Genomic DNA, 10,415 nt, shown 5'->3' with positions numbered 1-10,415 from the left:
TTCTTCTCCACAAAGAATGTGAAATCTTTAAAGGACATAGGCCATATTGACTGCAGATGTCTGGCTTCTGAAAATTTTGCTTGAATTATCTAGATTAGCCTTCCGGTAGATGAAATGGTTGTTTGGTACAACAGATGGGGCAGGCTTTGTGAGCAAATAGATCATAAAGAAATACTGAATGGCAAATGAAATCTTTGCAGCAATGGGCACATTTTTTTTTTTTTTTTTACCATACATGTTCTAAACAAAAAAGCATAAATCCAAGAATAAAAAGTATGGTTGAGTTTTCTTTATTTAACTTAACTAAGCCCTATTAATATAGACCAACTTAAAGAAGATATGCACAGCAATTTGATGTCCTTTATAAAAGGGTTTGAAAAGATGCTAAGATGGATAGAATAATCAACTCTATCAATTCCATCAATTTCTGGCCCCCTTTTGCTTCTGCTTTAGACCCTTGACACCAATTATGTAAATCTGCTCATGCAGTGCATGGTTGCTTTTGCATTGTAATTTAAATGTAGGTGTCTTATGAAAACAAAAGGAAAAGCATCATCCTTTTTTGAATTTGGAATTTGAACTGAATCACTGATTTTGTTCCTGTTGAATTATCAGGCAGCTGGAGAAACAGCTGGACCAGTTTTTGAACATCATCAACAACAACAAAAAAACTCAAAGTCTAAATTACGATAGGGGATTTCATCAGAATTTTATAGTATTGTTAATAAATACAAAACATGCTTTACTGGTAATTGGCTGCTTTCCTGTTTACATTAGCCAATGTATTATGAAGATGTAGCCAAATGCAGAAGGAGTTTCCCAATTCACTGAGAGGAATTAGTTTGGATTTTAAGGACTACAAAATCCAGTTTCAGGAAGGAATGAAAGATCAGAAAAAATATAGCATAGCAATCCTCTCTGATTGCTTAAATTTAATGCCTTTATGGCTGTGTAACCTTTAGTAAATTACACAGCCTCTTTATGCTTTAATTTTCTCATTTATGAAATGAGGATAACAGTACTACTTCATTGGATAGTTATGAGGATTAAATGAATTTTTGTGAAACATTTAAAAATAGTGCCTAGCACGTAGTAAATTACATTAGTCATTATTTTATCCCAAAATGCAAATCCTTGTTATTTTCTTGAAATTTCAGCCAATGGAACTAATCGTTCTGTCAGTGCAATATTCTTTCAAATCCAGTCAGATATACAGCATTGTGGGTAAGGAAAAGTACAGTGTGTATAGGTGCTATGTATCTGTATATAATTGCTTTGTGTATACAGGAAGACTTGATCTCAAAGTTCAGACCACCTACCTCCCTTATGAAAATTATATTCTATCTATCTAGTAGAATATAAATGGTTGAATGACCATCTTAGGTTAGGGCCAGCATGTCCCAATTAAGTGTAGGTGGACAAGGTACAATGAGTCAAGATAGGTACATGCTAATCCTTTAGATGGGGCAGGCTTTGTGAGCAAATAGGTCACAAAGAAATGCTGAATGACATGAAATCTTTGTAGCAAAGGGCTCATGTTTTACCATACATGTTCAAAACAAAAAAGTATAGATCCAAACATGTAAAGCCTATGGTTGACTTTTCTTTCTTTACCCTAAAACTAAGCCCTCTTAATATTGACAGAATTGAATACTTGAAGTCTAAATTTATTTACTATACTTTAAATGTTATTTTAGCAAATGCTCCTACTTATAAGAAAAGGTGGGGGCTGGAGATGTGGCTCAAGTGGTAGCGCGCTCCCCTGGCATGGGTGCCGCCCGGGTTCGATCAACAGCACCACATACAAAACAAAGATGTTGTGTCGGCTGAAAAAACTAAAAATGTAAATAAAATATTAAAAAAAAAAAAAGAAAAGAAAAGGTGAATTGTAAGACAGCTTCAGGTAGGTCCTCCAGGAGGAATTCCTCTAGAGGGACAGGTCCTAAGAGGAAGCCCTGTCTCACTGGTATGCAGTGGTGAAGCCAGATTTAAAGTTAGGTAGTCAGTGTAGTTAGGTATATCGGGTCTAATATCGAGTGAAATCTAAAATGGAGGCCATGCTGGGAATGACTCAGGGAAAACAGGACAACTCATGGAGTGTTAATAAAGTTCCGAAAAGGCCCTAGGCCAAAGTCCACCTGGAAGAAATGTTAATGAACATCCCCCAACAGATTCGAAGACAACCCATCCCAAAGAAATGTTAATGAAGCCCAGGATACAGCCCCCAACAGATTTGGAGATAGCTCATCCCAAAGAAATGTTAATGAACAGCAAACTTGACTCGGAAATGACCAGATTACTCCTTTGTCCCAAACCCTTCCCACCTACATTCCATCACCAAACCTATAAAAGGGGAGACAACTGCACTTCCATGGATTCCACCTCTTGGGTCCCCTTCTTCCTCCGGGAGAAGTCTTTTCTTCTGTCCTTTAATAAATTTCTAATTTCTACTCTGGCCTTGCCTCGGCGTGCTTCTTTGGTGTTATTCTTCAACATCGGGGAGCAAGAACTCGTCACCGGTCAACAGCAGTAACAGTGGGAAGACATGAAAATAGCAAAGGGAGGGATAGTAGCTTAAGAAAACTGTGATCAAAGAGAAATAACTACCTTTTCCCCCCACATCCTCGCCAACACTTATTGTTGTTTGTCTTCATAATAGCTGCCATTCTGACTGAAGTGATGTGGGGAAAAAGGCACACTCATATATTGCTGGTGGGACTGCAAATTGGTGCAGCCAATATGGAAAGCAGTATGGAGATTCCTTGGGAATCTGGGAATGGAACCACAATTTGACCCAGCTATCCCTCTCCTCGGACTGAAAGGGTAAAGTTTCTAAGCTGCAAAGCCTGAGTTAAAATGTAAAGGACCAGGCATTGTAAACCTGCTTCTAAACTGCAAAGCCTGGGTTAAATTCCTGAGGCAGTTAAGACAATGCCCTACTGGCCATTTAGTTGATTTATAGCCTAGGACCCTGTGTAGCTTGTCACGTAAGCATTCAAGACCCTGTGCAGCTTGTCACGTAGACATTCAGGGCCCGAACCAATCAGTTTAAATGTAACCCCCTCCTTAGGAATGACCTATCACTCCAGCTCGCCCTGTTCCCGCCAATGAATGTACTAATCAAGTCTAGGAGTTGTTGTTTGATTTTCCCCCGCAGTGTAAGGTGATTTGTTAAAGGAGACTGTGATGTATGCAAAGTCCCCGCCCTCCCCAAAAAGTGTACTTAAGCATTGTTCAACCCCTGCTCTGGGCTCTGGGCTGCTCTCCCCTCTTGAGTGGGCACGGATCCCCAGCATGCTGGATCAATAAATCCCCTTCTGCTTATTGCATGAGCAATAAGCAGAAGGTGGTCTCTTCCTCCGATGCATGAGCAATAAGCAGAAGGTGGTCTCTTCCTCCGATGCTTCGCCAGTCCCTTACAGGACTATACCCAAATGACTTAAAAACAGCATACTGCAGGGATACAGCCACGTCAATGTTTATAGCAGCACAATTCACAATAGTTAAACTGTGGAGCCAACCTAGATGCCCTTCAGTGGATGAATGGATAAAAAAATGTGGCATATATACACAATAGAATTTTACTCAGCAATAAAAGAGAATAAAATCATGGCATTTGCAGGTAAATGGGTGGCATTGGAGAAGATAATGCTAAGTGAAGTTAGCCAATCCCCAAAAAACAAATGCGGAATGTTTTCTCTGATATAAGAAGGCTGACTCATAGTGGGGTAGGGAGGGGGAGCATGGGAGGAATAGATGAATTCTAGATAGGGCAGAGGGGTGGGAGGGGAAGGGAGGAGGCAGGGATTAGCAAGGATGGTAGAATGTGATGGACATCATTATCCAAAGTTCATGTATGAAGACACGAATTGGGTGTCAACCTACTTTATATACAAACAGAGATATGAAAAATTGTGGTATATATGTGTAATAAGAATTGTAGGGGCTGGGGTTGTGGCTCAGTGGTGGAGCGCTTGCCTGGCCTGTGTGAGGCCCTGGGTTCGATTCTCAGCACCGCATATAAATAAATAAAATAAAGATTTGCCAACGACTAAAAAAATATTTTTTAAAAAAAGAATCGTAATGCATTCCGCTGTTGTGTATTAAAAAAATAAAATCAATAAGGAATAACTAAATAACTAAAAAAATTTGGGAAGGTGGACAGCACAGTATGAGGTGAGGCAGTTGGCCGGCCAGTTCCCACTGCTGGAGCTACAATGCTGTGTAGTGGGTTTTCAATTATTTGGAGGTCAGAGCCAGGGATGTAGCTCTGTGTTAGAGTGTTTGCACAAGGCTGTGGGTTCCATTCCCAGCACCGTTATATATAAAAAAAAATATTGAGAGGTTGGTTCTCCAGTTCATTTATCTTCTTGGATTTTTGCTTTAGTTTTTTCCCTTCTTCCAAATGGCCTTTCAGTGATCTATTAATCCACAGAGAAAATGAGGTAACAAAATAGTCACATTAGCTGAAACTTTTCTGATATTTTCTTTGTGCAAGAGTTCAACTCAATTCATTCTCACCACAGCTCAATGAGAAGGACTACTATTATTCCTGTTTTACAAATAAGGAAGCCAAGGTTTATCAATATACCCAAGGTCAGACTGCTAGCAGCACGGCATGGAGGGAGCGTACTAACTGTGAACTGTCTGAGCCTCAAGCCAGGCTCTTATCAGTCATGTTCTCCTGCTTCCATGCCACTTCTAACTTGTTCCTGGTGCTTTATTAGAGTTCACACAGTCCTTTCAAACTCTTCCTCTTCCTTCTTCCATAGGTATATAAATGAGTTCTGCATTGGTTTATTATATTGTTCTTTTTATATTTTTTCAGTTCTTTAAGCCTCAAGCTCCTCTGTGCTACAGTGTTTAAGATTATTTTTTACTGGAGCTAAAAAAGCACAGTGTGTAGGAGTCAGGTAGAGTCATGCACTGCATAAGGACATTTTGGATGGACCACATCTGAGACAGTGGTCCCATAGAAGTATGACAGCTGAAATATTCCTATCACCTAGTGGCAAGATAGCTGCTGTAGTGCAATGAGTTACTATTGTGTTTGTGGTGGATTCTAGTATAAACAAACCTGTGCTCCCGGTTGTATCGAAGTACAGCACTCACAATTCTGTTCAATTATGTAGATGGTACTTGATAATAATAGTAAACAACTATGTTACCGGATTTTGTATTTACTATTCTATACTTAAAATGTTATTTTAGAGAATATATAAGAAAAAGTGAACTGTAAACAGCCTTATTTGGGTCCTTCAGGGGGAGGAATTCCAGAGGAAGGCATTATTGTCACAGGAGATGGCAGCTCTGTGCATGTGACTGTTCCTGAAAACCTTCCAGTGGGCCAAGAAGTGGAGACAGACAAGTGATATTAATGATCCCGACCCTGTGAAGGCTAGGGTAATGGGTGTGTTTGTTTCTTAGTTTACAACCAAAAATTAATTTTAAAAGGTTTACAAAATAAAGATACAAAGACTTTTTGTTGTTGTTGTTTTGTTTAAAGACATGTCTTGCTATGTTGCCCTAGTTGACCTTGGATTCCTGGACTCAAGAGATCCTCTTGCCTCAGGCTCCTAAGTAGCTGAGACTATAGACACTCATCACTGTGCCCAGCCAGAAAAATATTTTCTTTTACATTTTTACCATGTATTTCTTTTCTTTATTTTTTAGTACTGGGGATTAAACCCAGGGCCCTGCAAGTGCTAAGCAAGCTCTGTGTCAATGAGCTGCAATTCCCAGTCCAATGTGTTTCTATTTTAAGCTAAATATTATTACTAGAGTCAAAACTATTTTTAAAATAGTTAAAAACTTAATGTTTATTAAGTAAACATTACAGTAAACTAAGATCAATTTATTATTGAAGACAGAAAGGTATTTGTTTTAAAATTTAGTGTAGCCTAAGTACACAGAGTTTATAAAGTCTGCAGTAGCTGGGGCTGGGGTTGTGGCTCAGCGGTTGAATGCTTGCCTCACCTGAGTGAGGCACTGGGTCCAATCCTCAGCACTACATAAAAATAAACAAAATAAAGGTATTTGTTCACCTACAACTAAAAAAACCCCAAGTCTGCAGTACGGAATGGCAATGTCTAGGCTTCTACATTTACTTATCTACTCATCACAGACTCACCCAGACAACTTCAGTCCTACAAGCTCTAGTCATGATAAGTGCATTCTCTTTTTATTTCTTAAAGTGTTTTCTTTTTCTATCATTAGATATGTTTAGATACACAAATGCTGCCATGTGGTTAAAATTACCTGCAGTATTCAGCACACTTTCTTGCTGTATGGGTTTCAGCCTAGGAGCTGTGGGACATGACATATGGCCTAGGTGTGCAGTTAGCCTCACCATCTGGGTTTGTGTAAGTCCTCTATGATAATCACACAATGGCAAAAATCATCTATAGACATATTTCTTAGAATGTATCCCCTGTCATTAGGTGACACATGACTAATGCTACAGGTCCTACTATAAAAAAACATTGATTCTCTGGTCTTGAATTCTTGCTCCCAAGTCTCCACCTCCTTCAACAACTTACAGTTATTTTAGTGATTTCTTTTGATATTTATCTCAATATCTCTAAATATACTAGAGATATCTTAATATCTCTAGAGTTATAGCTACCTCTTGATTTTTAAAAACTTAGATTTTTTTTTGAGAGAGAGAGAGAGAGAATTTTTTAATATTTATTTTTTAGTTTTCGGTGGACACAACATCTTTATTTTAATGTGGTACTGAGGATCGAACCCAGCACCCCCCTCATGCCAAGCGAGTGTGCTACCACTTGAGCCACATCCCCAGCCCTAAAAATTTAGATTTTATTTATGAAAGATATATTGCTTCTTTCAAGTACTCCAAACCCCAGCCTAATTCAATCACATATATACACACTTTTTTTCTACATTCTTCCAATATAGATTACATTATAATGTTGGTTAAAACAATAATATGTGTTTTACTATGACTATGTATACACTTATATACTAGACTCTCTTTTCTTTTCTTATACAACTTTATGATTTTCCTGGAGTTAATGAATGCTTTGTTTTTATTTTTCACTTAACTTTGTTTTAATATAGTTATAAATAACTCATAAACAAATTATTCCCACCCCATGCATGCATTTCTTCTCAATATAGTAAAATATATTAAATATCCTATCAATTTTATTTTTTGGAAACATCTGAAGAGTCATGTGATTTTCTCTATTTAGACCTTGGTTCTTCCTACAGTGGCTGCACAGATATCATTTTGGGAGTAAACTTTATTTTTCTTATTTATTTATTTTTAGTTGTAGATGACACAATACTTTTATTTATTTTTATGTGACACTGAGGATTGAACTCAGTGCTTCATATGTGCTAGGTGAGTGCTCTACCACTGAGCTACAAACCGAGCCCCCAATTCATTATTCGGAGGGTTTATATCACTTCTTGTTGTGCAGGTGATCAAACCTATTTTTAGGGATCTAACACAGATCCTATATATCTTACTTAGCTTCTGATATATTTTTAATGACTCAAAATATGAATGGCTTACAACAAAGATTTATTTCTTACTTTCATTAGATATCCTCTGTGGGTTGGCTGCAGATCAGCTACAAATTGGCTCCTTCCCAGGACTCAGGAGCAATCTTTGTCTGGGCCATGTAAGTCTTTTAGTTGATAAAAGAACAGTGTATTCACTATTTCCATTTATACTCCATTGTTCAAAGTAAAGCAATAGCCAGGGTTGATGTCAGTAAGATAGAAAGTAATATTCTAGTCCTCAATAGAGAGGGGCAGTGTATATTTAAAGACTTAATATATTCTATTATGCATTCCTATTTCTTGGTTTACTCTGACACATTGGGACATTTACTCAATAACTTTCTGAGGAAGGATACCCAAAAGTTAAATTTATTGAGGTTTTCCTTGCTTAAAAAATATTTTTAGGGGCTAGGGCTGTGGCTCAGTGGTAGCACAGTTGCCTTGCATGTTGAGGCATTGAGTTTGATTCTCAGCACTGCATATAAATAAAATAAATAAATAAACCTTTAACAACAGCTAAAAGTTTTTTTAAAAGTACATATTTTTAAATTATGCTGCTATAAACATTAATGTGGCTGTGTCTTGTAGTATGCTGTTTTTATGTTCTTTGGGTATGGACTGAGGAGTGAGATAGGTGGGTCAAATGGTGGTTCCATTCCCAGTTTTCCAAGGAATCTCCATACTGCTTTCCATATTGGCTGCACCAATTTGTAGTCCCACCAGCAGTGAATGAGTGTGCCTTTCCCCACATCCTCGCCTGCCGCAGTCTGGCTGGGCACAAATCACCGAGACGCCACAAAGCACTTGTATGTTCAAACAGGAAACTTTATTGCCTGAACTCCAACAGCACTCCAGGCACACTCCCCGGGAACTTTCCCAAACGCCACCCACGTGGCCCCTCTCCGGCACACCACATTAACCGGAACTCCCTCCACCGGAACTTCACCAACCAATGTGAACTCCCCATAAGAACTCCCCAGGAGAACTCCAAAGTAGCGGGGTGAGGCAGACAGCAGGGGTCTATATACAATTAAATCAATCCAGCATCATCTTAATGGCTCGCCTCTCAACCATTACTTCAGGGGCCATTCCAACACTTATTGTTGTTATATTCTTAATAGCTGCCATTCTGACTGGAATGCAATGAAATCTTAGAGTAGTTCTCATTTGCATTTCTCTAATTGCTAGAGATGTTGAACATTCATATATTTCATAGATTTATTGATTGATTGTGTATTGTGTATCTTCTGAAAAGTGTCTGTTCAGTTCCTTGACCCATTTATTGATTAGTTTATTTGTTTTTTTGGTGTTAAGATTTTTTAGTTCCTTTTCTATTCTAGAGATTAGTGCTCTATCTGATGTGCAAGGGGTAAAAATTTGTTTCCAAATTGTAGGCTCTCTATTAACCTCGCTGATTGTTTCTTTTGCTGAGAAGAAGCTTTTTGGTCCATCTCATTTATTGATTCTTGATATTAATTCTTGTGCTATAGGAGTATTATTAAGGAATTTGGGGCCTAATCCAACATGATGGAGATTTGGGCCTATTTTTTCTTCTAATAGACACAGTGTCTCTGGTTTAATTCCTAGGTCCTTGATCCACTTTGAGTTGAGTTTTGTGCATGATGAGAGGTAGGGGTTTAATTTCATTTTGTTGCATATGTGTTTGCAATTTTCCCAGCACTATTTGTTGGAGAGGCTATCTTTTCTCCAATGTTTTTGGTGTCTTTGTCAAATATGAGATAACTGTAATTATGTGGTTAGTCTCTGTGGAACCCACCTAGATGCTCTTCAGTAGATGAATGTATAAAGAAAATGTGTTTTATATACACAATGGAATATTATTCAACATTAAAAGAGAATAAAATCATGGCATTTTGCAGGTAAATGGATGAAGCTGGAGAATGTAATGCTAAGTGAAATTAGCCAATCCCCAAAAAAACAAATTCTGAATGATTTCTCTGATTTAAGGATGCTGATCCTGGGCTGGGGATGTGGCTCAAGCGGTGGCGCGCTCGCCTGGCGTACGTGCAGCCCGGGTTCGATCCTCAGCACCACATACAAACAAAGATGTTGTGTCCACCGAAAACTAAAAAAATAAATAAATAAATAAATAAATTTTTTTAAAAAAGGATGCTGATCCATAATATGCTGTGGGGAGAGAGGGATGGGAAGATTAAATGAACTCTAGATAGGGCAAAGGAGAAAAGGGGAGGGAGGATAAGGGAGGTGGTAGAGAGGTAGGAAAGACAGTGGAATGTGATGGCCATCATTACCCTAAGTACATGTATGAAAACACGAAGAATGTGACTCTACTTTGTGTACAACCAGAGATATGAAAAATTGTGCTCTATGTGTGTAATATTAATTATAATGCAAAAAAAGAGGCATACATTTTTACTCGATTGTAGTATATTTGGTGATAGAATTCTAGGTTGGAGATTATTTTCCTTAGAATCTGCTTCTCCTGTTTTCTTGACTCTAGTGTTGCTATTGAGAAGTCCAATGTAATTCTAATACTCATTTGTAACTTTTTCTTTTCTGGAAAAAAAAAAAATCTCTATTTTTTTTTTTATTCCCAGCATTCTAAAATTTTACAGGGGTGTGTCATGGTGTGGATTTTTTTCTATTCATTATATAGGACATCTGGTGGCCTTTCCAAATTTTGAAGTTTATATCCTTTTATGCTTTTTATCACTTCTGCCCTCCCCCACTTCTATTCAGCTTTCTCCTGTTTTATTTCTAGTTAGAATATTTACTAATAAATTTTTTTCTCTCTCTTCCTCTTCTTTGTGGTGCTGGTGATCAAACCCAAGGCCTTGCATGTACTAGGCAAGCACTCTACCATTCAGCAGTAACCCAGCCCCCAAATTTGCTTTTTGATATTT

Source organism: Urocitellus parryii, chromosome 6, assembly GCF_045843805.1.
Source record: "Urocitellus parryii isolate mUroPar1 chromosome 6, mUroPar1.hap1, whole genome shotgun sequence".
Classification (NCBI taxonomy): Eukaryota; Metazoa; Chordata; class Mammalia; order Rodentia; family Sciuridae; genus Urocitellus; species Urocitellus parryii.
Note: the sequence above shows the minus strand (reverse complement) of the source record.